This window comes from Typopeltis vanoorti, chromosome 8 (assembly GCF_054136105.1).
Source record: "Typopeltis vanoorti isolate ZY-2024b chromosome 8, IOZ_Tvanoo_1.0, whole genome shotgun sequence".
NCBI classification, from domain to species: domain Eukaryota; kingdom Metazoa; phylum Arthropoda; class Arachnida; order Uropygi; family Thelyphonidae; genus Typopeltis; species Typopeltis vanoorti.
In genome coordinates this window covers 105,193,362-105,221,254 of record NC_143556.1, presented here as the reverse complement: position 1 = coordinate 105,221,254, position 27,893 = coordinate 105,193,362, and the positions used below count along the sequence as shown (strand labels likewise).

The 27,893-nt window shown below is 35.0% G+C and overlaps 1 protein-coding gene across 10 annotated transcripts in view; it reads right to left on the bottom strand.

Annotated features, from left to right (window-relative positions):
• LOC150104251 (uncharacterized) overlaps window positions 1-27,893 on the bottom strand; it is a 1,804,220-nt gene that overhangs the window by 1,504,822 nt on the left and 271,505 nt on the right. The window contains exon 1 of one of the 10 annotated variants that reach the window (XM_090396253.1): window positions 10,619-10,636. The exons of the other annotated variants lie outside the window; for them this stretch is intronic. The gene's annotated coding sequence lies outside the window, so the exon portion shown is untranslated. Of the gene's footprint in view, window positions 1-10,618; window positions 10,637-27,893 lie in introns of those variants that run through there. 10 annotated transcript variants of the gene reach the window in all.

Genomic DNA, 27,893 nt, shown 5'->3' with positions numbered 1-27,893 from the left:
AATTTATTTTAGCATATAATTCTGTCTTCTCTTTAGCATATCCTAATGTTATGGTGTACTATCTACTTAGCGAACGAGAATTAACTTTCTAGAACTTATACAAAAGGTAAGGTTGTATATAGTTGAGGTTTTCAAAACTTAAAAAATAAAAGATGAAAATTAACACTTTAAACATGCTGTGTGTATTCTTTAAGAATCAGTTAACTAGGCATATGCTTCTCTTAATGAATGTACCTTTTGCTTATAGAAATTACCTTTCTAAACGAACAGGAAAAAAAACGTAGAGCAAAAAAAAAGTTGAAAAAATATCAAATAATGTCAGAAGGAAATTAGAAACTGTTTTTTCTGTTCTTGATAATTCTATGGTGAAAAAAAAAACAAACTACTTGTGTCTTCAGTCAGATTATCCTGAATTAAAAGAGAAATTTTCAAAAGCTACTTCATTTGATCAAAAGCACTTTTCAGCCTTGTCCAAAAAATCTGAACAGTGCAAACAGACTCATTTAAATGTAAAGAATACTTGATCAGAAATTCTAAAGTATTAAGAAAGAAACAAACTTGCTGTCCTCCACTAATCTGTTTCAGATTAGATGTGCTTTTGAAGTCGTTGCATAACTCGAGGATTAATGGTTATTTCACCATGATAGAATGATTACATCTACTGTGTTTACGATGGTAACTATTAAAATTGATCGGCTATAGACCTACTTTTAAAACTGACAAGATCACATTCTTTGGGGGGAGGCAACAGTTATTTTTATTACCTAGCTAAGTAAAACTGGTTAAAATACAACGAAAATTTATATAAGGACTTGAAACTGAAATGCGCCTATTCCTTGCAGTATGAAATCATACTGTCCGCACAGTTATTACTGGTATAAAAGTAAACGTTTATATTTTATAATGTTTTATTATACTTTTTAAATTAGGACTTGTGACATGTAATAACTCTCAACAAAAAGTGTCTTGATAAGTGCATGTATTAAAATATGCAAAACAGCAGAAAAAAAAGCTGTTTTCTATATTTTAAAAAGGCAGTCTGTGCTGAAGAGAAGAGATGAAAATAACAAAACGAGAACAATTATCTCTTTATTGTTTTTCTTGATATTATATTCCTAACAAATTTTTCTATATCTACCTCAACAATTTCAAATATTTATTTAATTCCCCACATATCCCTTTTTGGAATAAAAGTTTTATTTTTATATAAATAATATGTATGATAAAAGTTTATCATACATATTCCACTAAATGTATACATAAAACGCACAAAAGATCAGACTTGTAGGTTCAATTTAGGTTATGCAGGGTAGAGTACAAAACAAGTAAACAAAATAGCTAAAGCAGATGGCCGCCAACTGGAAAAAATTTGTTTGTCTGAAAAAGGAATCAAAATGCCGCACACTTTAAGCATTAAAATAGCAGTAAAAAAATAAGAAGCTAGGCAACCTGGAAAAAGCTGCGATTAATTTTAAACCCACCGAAATTGTGAAGGGTCTGTGGATCCACAGAAAAGAAATGCCGCCATAATTAACAGGATGCCGGGAAGAAAAAAAAAGTTCTATTTAAAGGAAGGAGTGATAAAAGATCAGACTTTCATCAAAAAATAAAAATTATGCGGCTTCATCCTGATTTCACTTTGAATGACCCTGAGTGACGGAGGCACGTTTTCCATCCGTTGAACCCAACGCCGCACGAGGGTTTCCTTAAACCATAATACACAAGTTCGCTTACCGTGAAATGCTGCTTTTATACTCCAACTTTATCAGCACTACACACGGCAAATCGAGAACCTTTCCTACAAGCAGAAAAGTTCGTTTACATGGCCACACACAAAATTTGCTTCACATTTCGAACTCTGTTCATTTCGGAGATGTATTTTAAATTGCAATGTAATTCAGAAATACTCTGAACTTTTTTTTTTTAATAACAGGATACATTTTTCCGACAAAAAGGTTTATAAATACGGTATAGCTAGATGTTTATTTTAACGCCAAAAGCAACTAAGGTCATTCATTACGTGCGAACTATTAAATGTTTATATTCTCTGCTGGTTAAAGAAATAAAAGCTTCCGAAGGAGAAAGAAAAACGATATTCAGTGAAAAATTGTATTGTGGTTCACTTAGTTAATATATCATAAAAATTTTGTGTATAATGCGTCCAGGTACATAATGGGTCCTGCGGCATAAAAATGCTAAATTCTGTAAGATAATATAGGTAAGAGGGAAATCACAATATTTAAAAATCTTGTCCAACATGGCGACATGGGCACTGGAACTTATCTGTCCCATAGTCTCAAAGAATGTTCTCCTAATGAATAACTGGAGGACTTTTTTTGAATCATTAGAGAAGGCAGAGAAAATTATGGTGGGTACCTGTTGGATTTCTGTTCAAAATATTGACTGGTCATCACTAACATCACATCTCAACATAAACATGTGCACAAGTTCACGTAGAGGGAAGACAAATAAGAAAACTCTCATTGTGTTTATTGTTGATAGTGATATCTTCAACCTGGGTTCAGGATACAAGAGTACAGAGGATTTGAAACTGGAAGTTAATGGAAAAATGAATAACACGTTTGAAAAGAATATGTAAAAAAAAGTTTTTAGAAAAAGAACAAAAGTTGAGCAGTTTTTATAAGCGAATTATAGATTGAACTACACAAACATTATTCATGAAAAAATTAAATTATTCGAAAACAAGAACCAAATTTTGGAGCATCAGTGGGAAACTGGGAAAAAAAACTTCATTGATTCAACTAGGGAGGCGTGTGGTGAAACTGACTGCATTAAAGCCACCATGGTGGACAAAAGAAGTTAAGTAATCCTGGAAAAGAAGAAAGCGTACTAAGTTCCTGGGAAGGCCGGTAATAATATAGAAGATAAATATCAGGAAGATAGCAAAATATTCTGGAGGCTATTGAAAAAGCTTAGAAATGGAGGAAGGAGTAGTACTGTAAAAGGAATGAAAGATGATAAAATGTGACCGAAAATAAAGATATTCTAGATAAGCACTACCAACTATCTCCAGCAGCCCATTCTACTCATTCACCACCCTCGTAGCAAAAAACTAAACTTTACGTTCCTACTGACTATACGCGTTTACTTACCTTCCAGTTATGACCTTTTGTTCTTTCCTCTCTTGTCATATACTGAAATATTTCCCTACATTCATGGAGTAATTACTTTGAAAGATTAAATAAAACAAGTAGTGACAGAAGAACAACAGAAAGCATTCAAGAGGGATGCAAAAAGGAATATATCATCATCTGCTTCATGCAAATGATGTTATACTCCTAAACAAATCCATAACAGTCTCCGGGATTTTCTAATTACATTGAATAACAGCTGTAACAAACGTGGCACGAAAATCAGCAATAAAAAGACCAAAACTACGGAAAAAACAGGCAGGAATATGGAAACCTTCACCTGCATTCTCGATGGTAAAAAGTAAAATATTCCGGCTATTTAGGCAGTTTTTAGTGAAGATTTCAAATTAAATATGGAAATGGACAACAGAATAGTCAAAACTGGCATGATGGGGAGCCAGATGAATAAATTTATACCACAAAAGAGAAATATGAACACTACCTTGTATACCGCTATTTTAGGATTTTGGCTAATTTCTCTGGGTTTTAAGTTATGGGTCAGAGTTGAGTTAGGAATAAAGCAGTTGATTAAAGAACAGAGACCACAAATATGATAGTTCTGAGTAAAATTAGAGGAGTGAAGAGATGGCATCAATGGCACTATCATATAAAACGAGAATATTAGTAAAGAACTTGACATTGTTAGCATTCAGGAATGTGTGAGCAGAGCTAGTATAAGATGGTATGGTCACTTAAACAGAATCGGAGAGGAAATGTTAGCAGAAGAAATGTTTAAATATAGGAAAAAGACCAGAGGAAGGCTAATATGCGGATTAAGTCAGTCTGACATCTCCTATAAAATGCTGCATATGACAATATTGGAGTACGGACAAATAAAAAACTAATTTGGAAGAAAATTGTTGACAGGAAATGATTAATGTAAACTTAATCATACAGTACTCTTGTAATATCCTTTATGCCACTTGAGAGCCTCCGTAGCTCAGTCAGTATAGCCTGACTAACTGAACTACAAAGACGAAGCCCTTTGGTCAGAAAAACTTGGGTTCGATTCCCGTCAGTGACATGAGGAACCGTTATCTGGTCTCTTTCCACGAAAGGTGAATTAGGTGGTTTCATAGGGAGGTAGGTTTTTTTGTTTTTCTTCACCCGGAAACTCGGGTTTTTCGTCCCCCAGAACAGGAAACCGGCCCCGTGAACACACATGGATAATAGTCATAAATGCATCCCAGCCATAAGTCGGTCCTGAAACCGGATAGGTACATTTTTTTTTTTTGGGGGGGGGGGAGGCAATGGTGAACTAACCTGTAAAAATCTCCTCAGGAGCACTTTGTGAGCGATACCTACAAAGTCGCCTAGGGTCGGAAACGACTGAAGGGGAAAAACCACCACGATCATACCACGTGAGAGCATATCAGGACTAGCTTAGTATATATTAATTTCATGACTATTCAGCCTATATTTGTTTAGGAGTGACCTTTTTTTTTATAATGTCATTGGCCTTTTATTCAATTTTAGGGTATTATTGAAGTTTTACATGGGTAGATATATGAAGAATATAAGAGGGAAACTTCGGACATATCTTTATAGGATGTTGCTGGCTCTTCTTATTCAGCGGCAACCAAGCGTATGGCGATATATATATATATATATATATATATATATATATATATATATATTCATCTGGAAGGAAGGGGATTGGAAAAGTGAGGTAGAGCAATATGGGAGAATTGTTGGTGAAGCAAGGGGTATGCTGGCGTTTTGAAAAAAAAACAGGTTTTTTATATATATTATATTATTAAGGGTGGGCAGAGAATACATTGGGAGGGGGTGAAAAATATAAACTATTTTTTGGAGAAGGGGAAGGGATAAGATCAGCAGTGGGAGTAACGGGGTGTGAGCCGTTTCGACAGTGCGTCGTCTTTGGAGCTCGTGGGGGAATATATCGCTACACGCCGGGATGCCGCTGAATAAGAAGACAACATCCTACAAGGGTTCAAAAATTTCTTAATCAACGCCGGGACCTATACATAGGTATGTCCGAATTTTTTCTCTTTTAGTCTTCGTATATCTACCTATGTAAAACTTCAGTAATACTCTAAAATTTAATAAAAAACCAATGACATTATAAAAAAGGGGCACTCCTAAACAAAAATAGGCTAAATAGCTATGAAATTAATATTTACTTAGAAGAGTAACATGGGAATTTTATCAGAAATAATACCTAGCTTATAGTTACCAAACAAAATATGAAGCTCTAATTATTATTGTGTCATAGTAAGAAAAACAACTCATTATAATAATAATAATATTTGGTTTTCAGATCAAGTGGCGATCAATTTTATTAAACTGAACCAACTAGTTTCGCCACACTTTAACTGTTGGCATCTTCAGGGCACTTATAAGTTTAAACAATCTCACAATTATGCATAACTGCAAAACCGATAAAAATAACTGTAAAAAACTGACTAGAATAATTACAAATAGAATAGTATCGAACGTGAGTGAAACACGTATCGTGTGTACAAGGTTAGCTAGCTGTTGCTAAGGAACTTTCTAGTTGGTATTAAAGTTCATTTCTTCCGTTTTTAAAGTTCTGATTAGGGTTTTCCATATTTCTGGGAGTATTAGGCCTTGATTTCTGTTAAGGTTGACAGTAGAACGGGCGACTGTGGCTGCTGCTTTGAAAATTCTTGAATGGTAATCTTCCTCTATGTAAGGAGAACAGCTTTTGTCCCACTCGATGACATGGTTAGTTGTGGAGAAATGAGACGATAGGCCAGAAATATCCTGTCTGTTGTTTTTGACATAGCCAATGTGTTCCTTTTGCCTGATTTCGGGGCTTCTCGAAGTCTGTCCGATGTAACTAGAACCGCAAGCGCATGGAATATTATAAACTCCAGCATATTTATAGAAAGGATGGTTGTCTTTTGGAGATCTTAGTAGTTTACGAATAGATTCTATTGGTTTAAATGTTACTCTTATTTTGTGTTGTTTGAGGCTGGCGAGCTTGACAACCATCCTTTCTAGAATTAGTATCCATTATGTCGCCCATTTCTGCCAGATCTATAGGAACTCGAGCAACAGCTGTTCAACATCCCTTTACAGCCGAACTGCATACTCACCAAACATAATAGTCCCAGTCATCTTTCATTCCTTCCACTGCAATTCTGTGGAACGGCCTTCGCCCCCATTTCCAGCAGTTTAAGAAGAATATCATATTACTCATTTGTTTGCAATAGACTATTTTGCCTTTCGTCTGAAGGGAGGGGGGGGGGAAGCGTATTAAGGATCGAACACACACACACACAATCAGATTTTCCCCATATATTATCACATCAACTGATCATTTATATAATACGAAACGTGATGAAAACTATTACATATCAAAAGGGAAATCACACTGATTATCTAAAAAAGCCAAGAAATTCGGCCATGACCCTGATTATGCTAAATCATATACACGTCAGATATCGAATGGTACTGTACCTATCTAGTCTTAGCAAGCAACTCTTCGGCAAGGTCAGTTCTTTATTTGAGTTGACAGTGAAAAGTTAGATTCCTTGATTCCATACTATTTAAAAAAAAAAAAAAAAAACGTTTTCGAAATCAACAAAAGAGGCAGTTAACTGAAGAATTCATAGGAGAGTACAGCATGATTACTTTGGGGTAGTAAACTTTAAGGAATACCAAAACGTGACACTGAGAGCGCTGCCATATAAAGAACTGAGAATATTTCGTGAAATATAAGAAGTTTCAAACTATAGATTTCATAGAAATCAAAAATAATTGCTTGAAAACTAATTTCTTGAAGACCAGTTTTTTGTGCCCGCCATATTTGATGTCATTGTCATGATTGATTTTTTTTTTTAATTCTTTGTCAATTTATCAATTTATTCTTTACCAGTATTATTTTGCGACCATTCTTTTCACCTCTTAACATGACAGAAACTAAATTAGATAGTCACTGCTGCTAATATAAAAACAAATCATTCCTCAAAAAATCCAAAAAGATAATTGAAAAAGCTTAAACCTTACGAAAAAAAAATCTCTTCGACATCCACTTCAACACTTTTGGCATAACCAACTTAAATAACAAACTGTCACAAACACATCCGAACACAATCTCCTGTTTTCGACTGAACTACAAATTACTCTCACAACAACAACAACCACATTCCATCTTAATTGTACAAACTATACTCGGTTTGATTCCTGCAAAAGGTGGTAGGTACTTGTGCAGTCGAATATTCCTTACACAGGATGTGCAATCCTGATCTAGCAATGGTTCAATAATTTTAAAATATCAGGTTGGCTTTCGAGGGCCACAAACCAGAGGTATTTGCCTGTGCAACTGTGTTGATTGATACTATTATTTTCCATACTGGCGTGAATTTAGTCCTGAGAATATCACAAAGAAGAACAAAACGGTTTCCGAAAAGGCAGATTCTGCATAGATCCATTTTTTACTCTAAAATTATTAATAGAAAAGAGAAGAGAATTTCAAAAAGAAATACACGCGGCCTTTATTGATTATGAAAAAGCCTTTGACAAAATTAGTAGACAAAAATTGTTTAAAACAGGGGTCGGCAACGCAGCGCCCGCAGTGAATTTTTAGTACGCCCTCAGAGAAATTATTGTAAACTGCTTTGGAGCTCGCAGCGGTAATTTTGCAGCGTAGATTGCAGTATACAGTATCTATCTGAGAGACATTCATTACTAGTATGTGCTAAAATGCAAGAAAACATAAAGAAAAAACACTGCAAATATAATACATGATGGTACAAATTAAGTGAATATTGAATCCAACATTATTTCACAGCCGAATATAGAAACTACAAGAGTTTCGTGCGAATATATAGAAACTAAAAGTTTCGGAGGATATAAGCATAAGTAGTGCCTTATGAGCAACTCGTAGTAAAGGTGGAGCAAGCTTTAGTACTTTAGTATTTTCCATGTAAAATACCATAAAAAATAAAAATAAAAAATGAATACAAAAAATATAAATTCAATAGGATTTAATGAGAAACCTGGCCTTGTACATCATCTGCTAATTTTTTATAATCAAACATATAGTTTCAGATCAGATGCGAACGCCTTGCTTTATCAATCATAATGGCAAATGTATTTGTTTATTATGCAATAATAGTGTGGCTATTTCTAAAAAATAGTAATATAGAAAGACATTTCAAAACCATTCATGCCAATTGTAATTTTAAGTTTAATTATTTAAATCAGGAGGAGTTGGCAACGCAGCGCCCGCAATATTGCGCTCTTCATATTAAAAAGGTTTCCGACCACTGGTTTAAAATATTAACCGATTTAAATATACCAAACCAACTTTTACAATCCATTAAAGAAATATATACAGGAAATAAAAGTAATAAAAAATAGCAGTTAAATTAGAACACATCTCAGAATCGAAAGATATATCAAGAGGAGTACGACAAGGATGTACCCTCTCACCTCTGCTTTTCAATATATATATATATATAAATTATAATAATCTGGAAACAGTATAACCCATTTGGTATACAAATAACCCCACAAATGAAAATAGATACACTACTATCTGCAAATGATCAAATAATATTAGCTACATCAGAATATGATTTACAAAGATCATTAAAATCATTAAATGATATCTCAAAACAATATAATATGACCATATCTAACGAAAAAACAAAAATAATGGCATTCAAAGGAGAAAATCCAATAAGAAGTAAAATAGTGATAGATAATAAAATATTGGCACAAGTAAATACTTTCAGATACTTGGGATGTGATTTATCATACGAAGAAGAAAAAGATATAGACACCAAAATATCAAACTTTGTCAAAGGAAATGGCATAATAAATAATATATTTAAGCCACCCTAGTATAAAAACACACTAGAATCAGATTATATAATGTCTTGTCAAAACAAACTCTACTATACGGAAGCGAAACATGAACCATAAAAAGGAAAGATAAAAAAACGAATTCAAACAGCAGAAATGAAGCTTCTCAGAAAACCAGCTGGATATACCAAGTGGGACCATAAAACAAATGAAGAAGTTTTACAATCCCTGGATATAAAACCAATTAATTACTACAAAAGACAGTATAAACAAAAATGGATAGAACATTTAAATCGAATGGACAACAGCAGACTACCAAAAATATTATACAGATACAAAATAAGTGGGAAAAGAAGAATCGGAAGATCAAGAAAGAGGAACCGGAACAGGCTACATGGCCTAAAATCCAAGTTAGGAAGGAGAAGAAGAAGAATATCACAAAATTTAGAAACATCAAGCCACATTCGGGGTATCCCTTTTCATTTTCCTATACTAACATATCATCGTATTCTAATATATTCTATCACATTCTATGTAACCTTGTACAGCAAATCTCTTGTGCGAGAGAGTATGGACAATTCGTTTCTTCATCGGTAACGATTGCCAGCTTCATTATGAAACTTGTGAAAATACTTATTTTTTCCATTTTTCTGCAATCAGCTAACGACTTTTATTTACCAAAGGCTAGTTAAGACTGAATTGGCCCTCGCATAACTGTTTCTTTTTTCTTTTATCGATAGCCAGTCAGTCTCCACCCTCGGTCAATACTGATAGCTGGCCTAAGACAATGAGAGTATAGAAGATAACTGTTGCTATCTTGTAGTCCCAGACCCTAACACTATTATTATCTGAAACAGTGCAGGCTGTTTGGCGGTCGTGTTTTTTGAATTGCAGGGTTAAAAACTCGAGTTTCTGGGAAGCAAACCTTACTTGCCTGTGCCAAACATCGACCAATTCGGGGAACCGGCTGAAAAAAAAAAAAAAACATAAGAAAATTTGGTCTTGTTGAAGAATGGACAGAACACCTTTCTTCCGATGCCACAGCGCTATGGAAACAAACGTCATTTACACAGAGCTAGACGATACTGCTCTCCTCTCCATTGTGCAATGGTCATTTTGCGGTTTTATTTCTTACTACAAAAAATAAAAATTAAAAAAAATAAAAATATATATTTATTGAGAGATTGATTTAGTCATAAGATGCTAAAATAAAATTAACTAAGAGTGAATACTAGTTCACACTAATCACTTCACTGAATATATAACTTACGCTTCATTTCTGCGTACAGTAGTAGTACGTAACAATCTTTAACTTTAAATTAGCAACCTTTAACAGTTGCTGTTGTTGTTATTATTAGTATTACGTGACACCTCCCGGGAGTCCAAGGACTCATCTATTAAGTTTGATTTAAATTATTACATTAAATTAAATTGGTCACTTAAATGTGAAGCTAATCTTATTTTCTTAACTGCAAAAAATTAAAATGCATTAGATGTTAATTAGGTCAGCACCTTTTCGAAATGACAGTTTCGTTTTGACTTGATTAAAGCGATCTTCACAGCAAACAATTAAATGGCAGCCCCATATCACAAGGCCTATTTAACTAGGTTTAGTAAAGAGTCATTAAAAACTCAGAAAATATTAGCATATTAATGAAATTACTCACTAGTAGTCCTAATAATCCCAAGATTATTCTTATCACTCACTAACGAAAACACTTGTCAAAGCAATAATGCCAACTATTTGTTTCTTTAAAAAAGAAAACACCAGAAACGTAAGTACAAAAGTAAACGTAAATAACCACACACGCGAACTCTAAAAAACATTATATTAATTCACCTGCGCCACCTACATTGTCGTCTAAAAATCGAAACGGGAATAAATAAGGATTGCAGTTAACATTTGCGAGATACGATATTAAAAATAATTATAAACGAAAATTTCATCAAGGCATAACGACAGTTTCTATTTATTGCTGTTAACAGCCCAAAGCTAATTCGTACGATAGCATGAAGAATGAAATAGATAAGTTAAAATTACTATTCGAAGTAGATAAAGCAGTGGAAAGCATTTTTTTCTACATGATCGTACAATTCCTATACTGTACAGCGATAGACAATTTACAATTTGTTGCGCACGCGCATGTATGATGGTGTTATTTTGGTGCTTCTCGTAAAAATAATCTTAGTTAAAATTCTGCATCATTATTATTATTACATAAATAACGACAGTTTGTTATTATTATTTGTTATTATCATTATCACTGAAAAATTATATATCCATTTATACCCAGCCGATTACTCCACTATTTATATATCTTTTGTGTGTGTTATTATTATTATTATTATTATTATTATGTCTCCGTGGAGTCTGAAGACTCATCAAGCAAGACCCTAAATTGACACACTAACCACTATCTACACAATACCTATCATACTTCTTAAATTCATTAACAGGCGAAGCGTTCACAACCACTTCTGGTAACGTATTCCATATATTCACCACCCTCCAAGCAAAAAATCTAATTCTAATACCCTTGTTAACCGCACTCTTATACAATCGCCAGAGGATGAACTCTCGTTCTCTCCCTTCCTACACTGTTCAGAAAAAAGTAATCAGTATCAATCCTATAAAACTCTTTTAATAATTTATATACATCTGTAATATCTCTTTCTTACGTCTATCAGCTAGTTTTTGGAGCCCACAGACCTTCAATCTTTCCTCGTAGGAAACATCCCACAGACCTGCAACAATCTTTGTGACTCGCCTGTGAATCCTCTCAGCACATTTCTTCATCACCAAGAAATCCAACTAACCAGATCTGTCCAAATGCGGTCTTATAAATGCCTGATAAAGTGGAACAATAACTTCAATATTCTTGCTTGTGTGTTCTTCAACAACCATGTAATTTGATGGGATGTTTCGACAATCTTCGCAATATGCCCTCTAAACTTAAGTTCTCTGTCCACAATAACCCCCAAGTCCCTTGCCTCGTCAACTTCTTCCAGTTCAGTTCCATTAATATAGTGCACAGCATGCGATCTCATCCTCCCGAAGTGCATCACCATCACCTTACACTTAGCCACGTTAAACTGACAGCCATTTACTTTAGCCCATACCGCCAACTTATTCAAGATATCTACACTATTTGAATTGACTATCACTCTTCCCAATTTTACATCAGCAAACAAGTGGATATTTTTTCCTTTCAAATTATTTTCAATATCATTAATGCACAAATTAAGCAACAAAGGACCAAGTCGAGCCCTGTGGTACACCACTAGTCACCTGGACTCAGCTCCTCAATAAACCACTCTTTGATATCTTTCCATCAGCCACACTGATCCAAATCACCAGCTTCGGACCCATACCCATTGCTCCAATTTATGCAACAGAGTTCCGTGTGAAATCATGTCAAATGCCTTTCCAAATCCAGCAGTATCACCGAGTAAGGATTTCCTTTATCCAAACTTCACCGTTACTTTATTATGAAAAGTAAGTTACTAAGGCAAGACCCTTCACAAAACCATGCTACCCCCGTATAAAATATCATGTTTCTGTACACCCAGTCCTGAATTCTAATTTTGATCAATTTCTCCAAAACCTTAACCACTACTCCTGATATACTGATTGACCTATAATTTGCTACTTCTGTCTTGGAGTCTACTTATGCAGTGGAATTATTAATTTTCCCTCTTTCCACTCTATTGGAACTTTACCAGTTCCAATAGAGTGGAAAGAGGGAAAAGTCTGTCAGAACTGAGGCTTAAACTAACCAGCTTAGTTAGAGGAGATACTAAATCTCTTGCACATTCTCGTAACACATGGGCCAATATGCTATCTAACCCTATGGCGGTGTTAGCATTAAGGTTCTGTAATATATTAAGCACCTCTATTTCTTCTATCTCTGGATCTTGTCAGTCAGTGACACATTAAGAACTGCAATATCACAACCAAGATGGTATACTTTTGCAAAATGATTACTAAATAACTCAAGTATTTCATTTGCTTCTGTAACTTCCCTACCAGCAACACTTTTTAAAGTCATTCTTCAATAGTTATTCCTCCTTTTACTTGCCACATAGCGAAATAATGCTTGGGATTTCTTTTGGACTAATCAGCAAGCTTCCTCTCATAATTAGCTTTGGCCATCCTTACCATACAGGCCACCATGTACTGCTCATGGGTATGCTCATCACCTTTTCTTTTATACTTCTTCCACAACATTTTCTTTATCTGCAACTCCTGCTTAATAATACTATTCATCTATCTTACTCCTACTTGATTTCTCCTCCTGACTCTGAGAATAGTCTAATAATGCTTTCCTTAACACTTTCATTGCCAAGCTGAAAATTGGAATTTCGTGTGGTGGCCAATTTTTTTTTTTTTATTTAGTTAGTGACGTCCACGCGATAACGCGTGATCGGCCGTTTGGTGAGAACTCGCATCGCGCGATATCGCGTGCTTGGCAATGAACGTGTTAAACACTCTTTGACAATCACCCACGCACCATCAGCATCTCTCTCTCTCTCACTCTCTCTTTGAAATTCCCATACTATAGCATTGCTGAAAGCTGACTTCTCAGCTAGTCATAGTCGCTATCCTTGTAATTCCACATATACCCCTTCTTAACAGAATATTCAGCACATCTTACAATCTCCCAGGTCAAGACCGCATGATCGCTTTCCCCAAGTGGAGACAGTAAATTGGTTATTTATTATTTATTATTATTATTTCGTGACACCTCCAAAAAGTCCAAAGACTCATCGAGGGAGAGCATCTACTTGACAACTCTCCGTTTCCACCAAGTAATCCACCAACTACACCGAACCGCCACTTCCCTCATCATCTACACCAACGCCATCTACTGCCCACCACCAGCACTAGTATTTTTTGTCTGTAAATTGCATGTTCTCAAGGCTGATTTGTCTGTATGCAGGATGAAAAAAAGTTTCTGGGAGAAAAAAATCCTGCTACTCCGTATGAGATCGGCTAACTCACCTTCAAATGAAAAAAAAAAAAAAAAAAAACATTAAGATTCCTCCCGTCACCACGAAAATCGAACTTAGGCCTTTTCCAATCGAAGGTCGCAATGTACCGTCGTTCTTTCAATTGAGCTACGGAGGCGCTTACTGATATGTTAGCCAATGCTATGACCAGATCTAACACTATCCCTTGTCCCTTCCATTACATGCTGTCTCAAGTAGTTATCTCTTAACTGTATAACCATAATCATTACTTTATATATCATTACTTTTCTTATCAATATGTCTTTAATGCATAACGTTATGGAAGGTCGTGAATTCATTTAATTTGAAAACAAAACGAATAGTAAACGTTTTAGACATGCATGTTTATATATAAATAACACACAATTATTATATGTAAACATCATTTGGAGGCACCTCTTCCGCGTTTACAAATACTATACTACAGAACAGTTACTATTATTTAATGAATTGATTTAAAGCGTTAATTAAAATAAAATTTATGACTGTCGCATGGGCAATTTCAGTAAATAACTCAAATTTAATTTCATTCTGTCAGGTAAGAATTATTACTTTGCTTCGTATCCTTCTGCCACTACGAAATTTAAAATTCAAGGTGGATCGCCAAATTCATTACTAATCCGTCCGGGGAAAAAAAAGAGAGAGAGAGAGAGAGAGAGAGAGCGAAAGAATAGATAAAAAAAGAACAAGTTTTAGAAGGTGTAAACGTGTTTTGCGAAAACAGTATTCAAATGTGGTTTAAAGTAAAGTTAGAACGAGTGGAGGGGGGGGGGGGAGGAGAGGTTAGCGTGATCATACGTATAGGTTAAAAAAAATGAAGAGGATTTATGAAAGGATATGCTAGAGCAGGGGTCGGAACCTTTTTTGAATCAATGAGCCATTCCACCAAAAAAATTATGCCATTCCCAAAACAAAATTTTGGGAGACACAACTTCAATTCGATTTGTCCTGGTGACTCAAAGGTGCCCGATAGTTCAAACTTAGGTAAATTTGTTTTTAATTCAGTACTTCGAGATATCAAATACCACTTTTATGTTTGCATATAAATTTTTTATATGTTCAATAAATAAAAGAACACTATGTTCGATTAAGTTTTTATTCACAAAACATAATAAATTTAGTTTAATCCTTTATCCCAGTGAGAGCAAACAAAGTTTGCGCCTGAAAATATCTTCAGGACTGAATATAGTGCTGTACTATATTGTGCTATATTATACTGTTGCTCCACCTTTGCTACGAGTTGCCCTGGTGTTGCACTACTTACCCAGGTAAGATAGTACAACACTATATTCAGTCCTGAAGATATTTTCAGGCGCAAACTTTGTTTGCACTCACTGGGATAAAGGATTAAACTAAATCTATTATAGTCTAACCTAGTGAAAAATAAACTTTCAACATTTACAAAACATGTTTAAGTAAGAATAACTTTGCAAAAAAAAGTCAGAATTTGTATTGCAAAAAGAATTAGTCGGAACAAAAATACAATATTATGTATTTCAATAGATATTTGATTGTTTTAATTTAAAATTCACTAATGAGACTTTTGATTTTGCATCTTCTCAGCCAATTACTTAAATCTGGATTGTATGTCGTGCACTTTAATAGTAATTCGGCTTTCAAACTTTCATCAGTCAATTAGTTCTTGTACTTATTTTTAATGTAATTAATTTGTGCATAACATTACCTGTCACTAAATTAAACACCAGTTTAGTACCATAATAAATATGTTAACTAACAGAATATTTATTTTGACAGTTAAAATCCGTATGTATCTAAAAAGCGTGGTGTTTGATAGGACAGCTGATCAATCAGTTCAAATTTTCGCCGTGGCACTAGTTACCATAGGCATGCGTAACATGCGTAACAAACTTCATGTGTAACACACGTCACATGCATAGTATCTGGCGCCACGAACAGGCGTATCAAAAAATCAAAAAACAATATTTACTTGTTTGTATTAATTATGTATCTTCTAATTCAATATAAAAGAGCCGCACTTTGTTCAGTCAAGAGCCGCCGGTTCCCGACCCCTGTGCTAGAGTGTTATAATGCAACATACTACACGTGAACTGATCAGAAAATCAAAGTACTTTATTCAATCGTTAATTTGCAAGATTGTATCTTATTGTGCGTACATAAATTGTATGAATCCAGCGCCTATATGATCAGCCTTTAAGGGAATGGGTAAAATTCGAGTTTTCTTTAATGATGAAATGAACCTTCATCCCACTCAGGATCTTAGTGTCGGAACTGCAGCCAATGCATTATAATTTGGTAAGAAACCCCATGTACTTCTAAACAGAGAGAGTGCTTTTAATAGGAGTTGGACGCTAAATTCATATGATTAACTATCAACGTAAGAGAAGCGAATTTTCCAGTAGAATATTTTAATTAAATTTGACCACGTTAGGCAGTAATTTAGTTAAATAACTGTTAATCATATAATAAGGGAGAATTATATGACAGCAGTCGTGAAAATTGTTCGCGTAATTGTCACGGACGTCGAAGTCATGATAATGGACTGCAACAGCATGTGCAGATGTAATAACACGAAATTGCTTAATGAAATGACAATTCTTTTTAAATTTCTTCATGCACAATACAAGTGTGTAAAATCCATTATTTTCGGCATTGTTCATGTCACGCACACAATTGTCCTCAAAAAGCGAATTACCGGTATATATTAATAACATTCATAAAAAAAAAAAAAAAAAAACTTGCAAGAGCGACTTGACTTTTGTTCTTTCCGAGTTGCTAAACAAAACATTGCCCACTATAGTTCGGAAGGAAAACTTCTAGTCCATTGATTGTATATTTGTTTAATATCTTGGTAATGAACAATCCAAAACAGTTAAACATCAGTTTTTTTGAATACATAAAATTATTCCGATTTGGTATATTCAGAAATGAGGAACAGTACATCCACTCCTTAGCCCTTATTATTATTATTTTTTTTTTTTTTTTAATTTTACAGCATGACAATACACCAAGTATTTCTGGACGAATAGAATGAACGTGGAGATGGCGGATAACATCGTGCCATCTCTAAACAAGGCCAAGAAATATAATCTTGAGAATTAGCTGGGTCTAAGTTTCAGAGTATGCACAAGACAGCTCAAATGCATACTTTGTGAAGGGATACACACACACACACACACACACACACACACACACACACACACACACACACACACACACACACACACACACACACACACATTCAACACATTGTATTTAAATATTAAGGACCACATTTTTCTCCCACTACATCTCCCACTATTTATGAGTGGGAAGATAACCATAGAGTAAAACGCTATAAGGTTGAAACCTCTGGTATTATTATTATTATTATTATTTTCGGCTACTCCAGGAGTCCTTAGACTCATCGAGGGAGGCCCTAAACATCATGTCCACACAACTATACGACATTCTCACAGTATCTATCATACCTTGCCTTGAACTCGCTCACTGTCATAGCACCCACAACAGACTCTGGCAGCTTATTCCACTCATTTACCACTCTAAAAGTAAAGAACCCAGCTCTAACACCACTGCTAACCACACTCTTGCCCAGCTTCCATAGGTGTCCCCTAGTTCTCCCACCACCAGTCCTGATCTTAAAAATATCCTCTGAATTAATCTTATAGAATCCTTTTAGCAATTTGAATGTCTCAATCATATCTCCCCTTTTCCGCCTATCAACCAGTTTCTGCAACCCACAAATCTTCAACCTGTTCTCATATGGTTTATTCCATAGACCTGCTATCATCTTAGTCACTCGCCTCTGGATCCTGTCTACCTCCTCCCCATCAAGAAGGAACCGAAGTGACCATATCTGGGCACAGTAGTCAAGATGACGTCTTATCAAGGCTCGGTACAGAGGTACAATAACTTGCTTGTCTCTGCTCGTTAAGGTATTTTTCAACAACCAAGTGAGTTGATGAGCTGATTTAGCTACTTTCGCAATGTGCCCCCTAAACTTCATCTCCCTATCCACCAACACTCCCAAGTCCCTGGCCTCATCAATCTCTTGGAGTACAGTTCCACCCATGTGGTATACTGCTGCTAATCTTTTCACCCCAAAATGCATAACCTTACATTTTGTCACATTAAATTGACATCCATTCTCCTTAGCCCAGAACTCCAATCTATCCTAGTCATCCTGCAAGACTTTGACATCTTCTGCCTTCACTATCGCCCTCCCCAACTTTGCATCATCAGCGAACAAATGAACTGTTCCACTTAGATCCTTCCCTATATCGTTAATGAACAGATTAAACAGCAGTGGTCCAAGAACAGAACCCTGTGGCACCCCACTAGTCACAGGCCGTCTTTTGGACTCCACTCCTGAATAAACCACTCTTTGATATCTCTCCATCAACCACCCACCTATCCATCTCACCAACCCTATATCCATTCCCATATGTTGTAGTTTACGGATTAGAATTCCATGTGGTATCCTGTCAAACGCCTTTGCCAGGTCCAGCAGTATCACTGTAAACCAATTTCCCTTATCCAGTTCAGCCGTCACCTTGTTATAAAACTTGAGCAAGTTACTCAGGCATGATCTACCCTTTACAAAACCATGCTGTCCCCTGTACAGTATCTCATTTTCACCAATCCATTCCTGTATTTTTCTCTTGACTACTTTCTCCAAGACCTTGACAACAACTCCTGATATCCTGATCGGTCGGTAATTTGCAACCATAGTCTTGGATCCTCCTTTATGCAGTGAAACTATTTTCCTCTCTTTCCACGCCTTCGGGACTAAACCAGACCCAAGACTCAGATTAAACAACATGGTCAAGGGCACTGATAATTCCTTAGCCGCTTCACGCAAGACCCATACCGGTATACCATCCCATCCCACAGATGTATTCACATTAAGGTTCTGTAATAGACTATTCACCTCCATTTCATTCATCACAATTCCCGTATAAACTAATGGCTCCTTCATTTTTTCAATGTCACTACCTGGTAACTCCACTATATCGACTGGTTCAGTGACCTCCTTACCATCGTCATTCCTTAAAATCATTTTACCATGTACAGTTTTTTTCTTACTTGCAGCATATTGAAAGAACTGTTTGGGATTCTCTTTTGCTTGGATAGCTAGTTTCCTTTCATAATCGGCTTTTGCTTTTTTTTACCACACTCGTTACCCTTCTGGCCTGCACGTCACCCCTTTCTTTAAATTCCCTTCACAGTTGTTTCTTTTTTTGCAGCTCAAGCTTAATGGTGTTATTCATCCATTTAACCCCTACTTGTTTTACTATTCGGACCCTAGGTATACAATCAGCCATAACCTCCTGTAAATGCTCCTTGACCACTGGTATACAGCTTTACATTTCGAAATGCCGTTCTCCAAAGAGTTCTCCGGATACGAAATAAACAAATAAATAAATAAATATATATATATATATATATATTTGCCTCCAGAAACAACAAGCCAGGCGGGAAGGGGATGTCAGCTATATACATATCTAAGCAGCATTGAAACATCAAAAACTAAAAGTAGTGAAGTAATATATGTATTTAAGTGCATCTCTCTCTCTGTGTGTGTGTGGGAGGGGGAGAGAGAGAGAGAGAGAGAGAGAGAGAGACTTCTGAACTAATAAATACCAAGTAAATTGTATTTTTTTTTAAGTCAGTGGCTCTTTTTTAATAATGCAAACAGTAAACAAATATAAAATTTCTGATTTGCGAGAAGCAAATGCCAAACTGAGTAAGAACAGATTAATCACTAAGAAAACAACTAATAAAAGTAATTTTACTTAAGATATTGCATTATTTTAAAATGTATCTTATTCCCTCAAGATTTTTGAAGAAGAAGGAACAATCTTATAACTATTACTGCATACAGCAAAGGTATGTGTTCTGCGACACATACAGCCCTTACAATACTTTATTTTTTAAAGTCATTCGTCCTTGAGAGATTGACATCTTTAATAAATATTCATCATCATCATCATCAAATTCCTGAAATGTACCCTCAAGGGGTGTACAGGATATGATAGTAATGCTGTAAATTTTTCATATAGTACTAACTTCCTATCTACAATTTTCCTCCAGATCAGTCTGTTACTTGGCAAGACTCCAATATTATCAGATCTTATATTTATGTCGTCTAAGGCACTTTGTACCCTATCAAACCACCTATATCTTGGTCTTCCTCTGGGTCGTTTTCCTGTCAAGTATTAAAAACGAGGATATTAGGAAAGAACTTGACAATGTCAAGTTCTTTCCTAATATCCTCGTTTTTAATACGATATTGCCATTGATGACATCTGTTCACGCCTATAATCATTCTCAGGACTCTCATATCTGCGGTCTCTAGTCTTTGGTCAAGTGTTTTACTTCTGACCCAGCTCTCAGATTCATAAGTTAAAACTGGTTTGAACACTGTCTTGTATACAGCTAATTTAGTGTTCCGACTAATTTCTCTCTTATTCCATATGAGTTTATTCAACTGACTTCCTACCACACAAGTTTTATTGATTCTGTTGTCTATTTCCATATTTAATTTACCATCTTCACTGAAAATCGTGAAGTTCCACAGGTTCTCCGTTCACAATGCAGTTGACATTTTCAACGATTCTGCCTATTTTCATTGTCTTTGTCTTTTTAATGCTGACCTTCATACCATATCTATTACAACAGTTATTCAATTTAGTCAAGGAATCTTGCAGACTCGTAGTGGATTTATCGATAAGTATAACATCGTCCGCATAAAGCAAAGAGCTGACATTAACACTTCCAATTTTGATATCATGTTTAATACCACTGTCCTTCATAATGTGATCCATAGATAATGAATAACAGAGATAATGAATAATAGAAGTGAGACAAGTACATCCTTGTCTCACACCAGATTTAACATTAAACCATCTTCCTGTACTTCCTTCAATTCTAACTGCTGACTTACAACTCTAAAGACTAAGTATTGCTTGATATAATGTCCCATTGATTGACACCATATAACTGTAGTGTATTGAATAACTTCTCTCTTGGCACCTTGTCATATGCCTTTTCCAGATCACAAAACTTAAATGCAGATCTTTGTTATATTCCCATGATTTCTCCACTATTTGTCGTAGAGTGAAAATATGATCCCGACAGCCTCTATTTGGCCGGAATCCAGCTTGTTCTTTACCAAGCTTTTCTTCTACAATTCTTCTCAACCGTTTCTCAAATATATTGGCGTATATCTTACCAGGAACACTCATTAGAGAAATACCTCTGTAATTCTCACATTCAGTTTTATTTCCCTTTTTATATATGGGTACTACGAGAGTTCTACTCCAATAATCGGGAATTCGTCCCTCTGTCCAGGCCTTCTGAACTATGCAGTGCAGCCACTGCAAGACTTTTATAACACCATACTTCAGCATTTCTGGTCGAATATCATCTACTCCTGCTGCCTTTCCACATTTTAAGCTTTTGATGGCTTTTTCCACTTCAAGTATGAATATGTATTCCTGACTGGATGCCTGTTGAGTGTTTTTTACCACTGTGCTATCACTGCTTGTTTCATTTAGCAATTTTTCGAAGTAACTACTCCATACTTCAAGGATATCTTTTTCTCCCGTTTTCATGTCACCTTTATCATCTCTAACTCCTTTTACAGTACTCTTTCCTCCATTTCTAAGCTTTTTCAATAACCTCCAAAATATTTTGCCACCTTCTTGATATTTATTTTCTATGTTCTTGCCAAAGTCCTCCCATGACTTTTGTTTAGCTAGTTTTACACAGTGTTTAGCTTTCTTACATTTGTCTCTGTATTCTCTAAGAGAGCTGACTTAATTGCCAGGAATTTTTGATATGCTTTCTTCATTTCCTTCACTGCCTCTTTAACTTTCTGTGTCCACCATGGGGTTCTGATTTTTCTATCCTTACAGACAACCTCACCACATGCCTCTCTGGCTAAATCAATCAAGGTTTCCTTCAAGGCTTGCCACTGAATCTCTAAAGTTTGGTTTCTGTTCTCAAACTCTTTCATTTTTTCTTCAATAATCTTTGTATATTTTAGTCTACAGTTCATATCTGAGAGCTGCTCAACTTTTATTCGCTTTAAAACTTTCTTACGTGTTATTCTTTTCAATATGAAATTCAATTTTATCCTGCTCAAGACTAAATAGTAATCACTTCCAATTTCAAATCCTCTGTACACTCTGGTGTCCTGCACCAGGGAGAAAACATCACTATCAACAATAACATAGTCCTGTTATGCTTTCTTCGTTTCCTTCACTGCCTCTTTAACTTTCTGTGTCCACCATGGGGTTCTCTGTATTCTTGCCTCTTCTCTCCATGTGAATTAGTGCACATTTTTATGTTGGAACATGGTGTTGGTAATAACCAGTCCATGTCATGTGCAGAAATCCAACAAATATTTGCCATTATTATTAGCTTTGCTCTTTTCTCCAAATTTTCCCAATATATTTTTGTATGTCTGACAATCATTTCCTACTCTGCTATTTAGATCCCCAACAAGGACCAACTTTTCCTTTTTCATTGTGTCAGTTGTTTTCTCTAAAGCCTAAAAAAATTCCTCCACTTCTACTTAGCTTTCTGTGTCCACCATGGGGTTCTCTGTATTCTTGCCTCTTCTCTCCATGTGAATTAGTGCACATTTTTATGTTGGAACATGGTGTTGGTAATAACCAGTCCATGTCATGTGCAGAAATCCAACAAATATTTGCCATTATTATTAGCTTTGCTCTTTTCTCCAAATTTTCCCAATATATTTTTGTATGTCTGACAATCATTTCCTACTCTGCTATTTAGATCCCCAACAAGGACCAACTTTTCCTTTTTCATTGTGTCAGTTGTTTTCTCTAAAGCCTAAAAAAATTCCTCCACTTCTACTTAGTAGAACCTTCTGTGGGACCATAGGCACAAATAAGTCTCATTGTCTAGTTCCCCATTCTGATATTTGCCCACGTCACTCTACTTGAGACTGCCTGCCATTCAAGAAGATTACCCTCGGATTTAGTGTTGAATACAATGGCTACTCCTTTTTCTTGATTGTCATTGCCTGAATATAACATTTTGTATTTATTGCTCAGAACGATCTCACCAGTTTTTGTCTTTTTTGTTTCAGTCACCCCTATTATGTCGATCTGGTATTTATCTAATTCCTCAGCTAGCTCCATTTCTTTGCCATTCAGGCTTCTTATGTTGATAGTACCGATCTTTAACTCAGGTGATGTTCAGTTGGGGTGTTTTTCAGATTTGTTCCAGTAGCTGACTTTTCGCTGTTCACCCTGGTGAAAACAACGGGGGCCTTGTTTAACCAGGCGAAGCCCCAGTCGGCATGAAATTTTGTCATGTTGTACCATCATTTTATAATTTGGTTTAAGCCAATAAGAATTACAATTTGGTTGGCTAAATCCCAAATTGCCAGCCCATCCTCGTTCGTTCAGTATCCAGGTAGATACCCAACAGAGTGCACCACGAGAAGGTGAGGATTGGACATTAGGTCAGAAGCCCTGGTCGGTTCTCAGCATTCGTTTAAATGCGATGTGGAGGTCTCCTCTCAGTTACACAGCTTTGACCCTTAAGCACCCCACCTTTAATAAACGATACTTAAATAAGAGAACAAAAAATACAGGGATGCAATCTGATTGCCAACCAGATTACAGGGATGCAATCTGGTTGGCCGAGTATCCACTCAAAAAGGACGTGGGTTCGAATCCCACCATAGGCACAGATATTTCGTGAATATCTTTAAGTGGTAAATGAAATTTATTGCCCATTGTGAGACCAACAGCCTGCTTATTTGAAGCCTGAAGTGGCTTGAAAATGTTCGATGCTTGGTCTCTCGGCATTTTGGGATTATCTAACCACTTAGTCTACTTAAGACTCATTACTAATCAATTATAGGCAAACTGCTTATAGTTCATTAGTGTTAGTATTTTAGCCCACTTCCAGTACTAATATTGTAAGTTGGCTAAAAACATATAAAAATCTTGAACTACCCTGGATTGTGAGCGTTACAAACTACAATCGTAATTAACAAAACAATCGACTATGCAGAAAACACACGCAAGTATTATTATTAAGCGCATAAGTGGGTACAGGGCAGATGTTTCGAATGATTATCACAAGATCTTCAGTAGTGTTATATATCACTTCTTAAAATAACTGATAGTTCAACTACTATACATATAATACTGAATACTATATTAAAATCTTAAGCTTCAAGATTAACATTTTGTAAATTTTAATTCTAAATTAAATTTAAATCCGTATTTGTTTATAAGTACTGTATCTCTATAAATGGGACCGATGCTGATATATATATTACGTAATTAAAATCACTTCAGAACTTGCTGTTTGGAGGACTGGACATCTTGTATTTCGCATACAACTACGGATCATGAAGGATATTATTTTATGTAATTTTGTATTATTTTACACATTTTTTCTTGGCTCGTCAATAAATATTACTGCACATCGTCAAACAATCTATACAGCGCCATTGAGAGTCGAAATGTTTCTGTGGGAATACTGTACTATCATTAAGTCGTATTGCCACGATAAGAACTGCTACTGAGAATGTGCGGGAGAAGTATTATAAACAGAAGTTATGTATCATAAGTACTATAAACATTTCGACTTCTCGGGCTTCCTTCTGGTGAAGACATGAAATTCAAGTGCTTGTTGATATGTTACAGACAGATAACAGTAGTCATGATGAGATACAGATACAATTTTAAGTGTTTATGTTGATTAAACAACATGAGTGAAGAAAAATAAGTTAAAGTTTCTGTTTATAACATATCAACAAGAGCTTGAATTTCATGTCTTCACCAGAAGGAAGCCTTCAAAAGAATAAGCTGATGAGATAGAGAAAGTGAGAAGGAATTAGAAAACAGAGTCATCTTAAATTTCTGAATCGTATAATAAAAAACTGCTATAACTTGCACAAATTTTAGTTTTGTTTTACACTATTATCTCCCTACGGACAGTTTTACTATCCTGCAATAAAAATATTTACTTTCTACATCAAAAATACTATTATTACAACATGGCAGTACTTCAGTTCTTTACTTGAATGTAAAGGTAATGTACATTATTGATTAGCTTCACAAAATGAATTCCGAAGGCTTGCTTGTTTTCTTAAAACTAATATTTGTATTTACATGTGGTGATTTATCACGAACATGGTTTCAAATTCCTACCGTGTTTTTAATTATGAATTTTATAAAGAAATAAATGATTACTTTCTGGTAATTTAGAATTATTGAAACACCTTTAAGACTCACATAACCACTAAGTTCATTTTGGGTGATGTGTGAAACTACGTATTCGAATTGTTTTGTTAAAAGCATTTCACATTTTAAGTAAACGGAGAAACTTGTGAAACTATGAATTATGCAAAATACTATGAAATTATATAGGAAAACATAAAAGCAAAGTTTTCGTAACAATCACAGCAGGTTATAAATAGTTTGGGTGTATGAGTATAACTAAAGCATGAAGCATACTAGTGCTATATTATAGTTGTTCGTGTGTTTCTCATAGCCTGTAAGCTAGGTATTAACTTCTTGCTCAAGTCATAGAACTGATCACGCCCCGAAAAGTGACCCGAAGCGAAAACATCTTTATGATCATCTTCGATCATTTCCATACTTGCTTCTTTCTCGATATATATTTTTTTTCGAAAGTGTTTTATTTGAATTATATTAAGAAATAAGCACATTTACAAAATGTGATTGGAGCCCAGTAAACTAATTATTCTGACGTTGTTCAATATCGAACCAGCTAAATTCCTAACAGTTTCGTTAAGAACACGCTGGTCTTTTGCCAGTGCACAATAACTAAACTATGTTACGAAAATAAAAAAAAAAAACAGACGTCATTTTAACGAGATGAAGGGGGGGGGGAATGCAATGCGCAGGGCAGATTGACAGGTATGCATTATTTCTGAGTATTTTAAATATTTATCCTATTTAAACTTTCCTGTTTCCCAATATTATTGCAAATTCAATTTTTAAAATGAACAATTTCACGTATACATCTCCTCCTCTGGTTTTAAGCAAACTTAATATTTTTTTTACAGCGATAAACATTTTCTTTTACATTCCCTTTATAAGTAACAAACACATATAATTTTTCTAGCAATTATATACAAATATTATACTGTAAATGTACACTTACATGAAAATTTACATGTCCCCCTTCTTCCTCATAATCGAATTCATTTTAGATGCCAAAATTGACTTGCAAAATATTGAAGCAAGTTTGATAAGATGAAAAACTACACACAAATGTTATACATGGCATGGCCAGGCGGGGTGGATTTTTATAAAATATAACATACCTGAAATCTTTTAAGAAAATATTTCGTATGTGATATTTATGTAAATAAGTAGAAGATTCTATGTTGAAATAATAGCAATAATCATTACACATACAGAGCGAACCAAAGAAGCAGAACTCAGTCACTTTCGTGTTATGCAGTTCGTTTTTTTTTTAAAATTTCCCTTGTAAAAGTTACTTCAGAAAAGTAGTTCTGAATTGTATCTACGATTAGTAAAACTTGAAATTATGTTTAATTTATCATGCTTAGTTGAACTGTACTATTCGACAATAAAATATCAAATCTGAACTGAGTTCCACATTTTAAACCGACGAGATTTATTTACAGCGCAATAAAAATGACAAAGGCAGATTGAAATTTATTAACATACTGTTATTATGCAATCACATTAACAGTATAATAAACTGCATAATAATGTGCTCCAAAAAAAAATCAATGACTCGGTAAGTAGTTTTTGTTTTTGCTCAGTTTAATAACGCGCTGTAAAAATGTTAAGCATGGCATTACTGCTAATTCATCGATTCTATTGAAATATTATGCAATTCGTGTCGTGTGTGAGCGAAGGGTGAGGTGAACACTTAGAAGGAAACCTTTTTGGATGCTTCAGATCAGGGATTGACAACTTCTTACTGACCAGGAGCATATCAAACGCAGTTTGTAAAGTTGTCACACTTGAGTCATTACATATATGAATTTTATGAATATCTGTGCAAAAATAAATGGAGTAGTTGGTGGTTTCTTAAATTGTCTATTAAAAATTATACAAAACATGGCAGCATTACTCTATTTTTTTAAAAATGTTTTTACAATTATCTTTGAAGAAGATGTTAAAAACTGAAGTAAATTAATGGAAATGCTACTGTAAAAATAGTCATAATTTAAAATTCTGAATATTTTTACAAATTATGTTAGTACATTATTAGTTTTGGTTTCATAACACGCACTGTCGGCACTTGGGGATGTGCCCGTTATTGATGTTATTTCGTCAAAATGAAATGTAAAGCAGTTAAAAATTTATGCTTACTGGATTTGGATAGTTGTGTTACTTTCAGAAATTTTATTGTGGTTTATAATTATTAAGTGTTGTGTTTTATGAAGACATTCTCTTGTCGCTAACGGAGACAATGTGCAGCCATTATACCTAACTTCTAGCGTGCCACTTACATGGAGTGCGCATGCTCGCCGAGGAGTTTGATGGGTGATTGACAGCTGACAGAGAGAGAGAGAGAGAGAGTTCAGTATCGAACGGAAACAACAAGAGAGCGTTGGATATCGAAGTAACGGAGAAAAAACAAAGGAGAACTAATGGAAGTTTAAGAACGCAGACGGAGGAATTTTGTTCTTACGAAGTTTATTTAGTTGTATGTGACAGTGGGAGGAATATTAATAGAAGATTCCGAAAAAGGGATTGTACAACTGTGAGCCTTTAAAGTGGAGGAGTTAAGACTGTAAATAAGTATTGGTAAATAAAAGAAAATATTGCAATTGACGTTCTCTAGAAAATTTCGAGAAAACGCTGATTGGAAAATTTAATCTGTCTTAAGGACGCTGGATCTATCTTTTCTTTCTACTGGAAAAGGAGACGGAATTTAGCAACGTAGATAAAG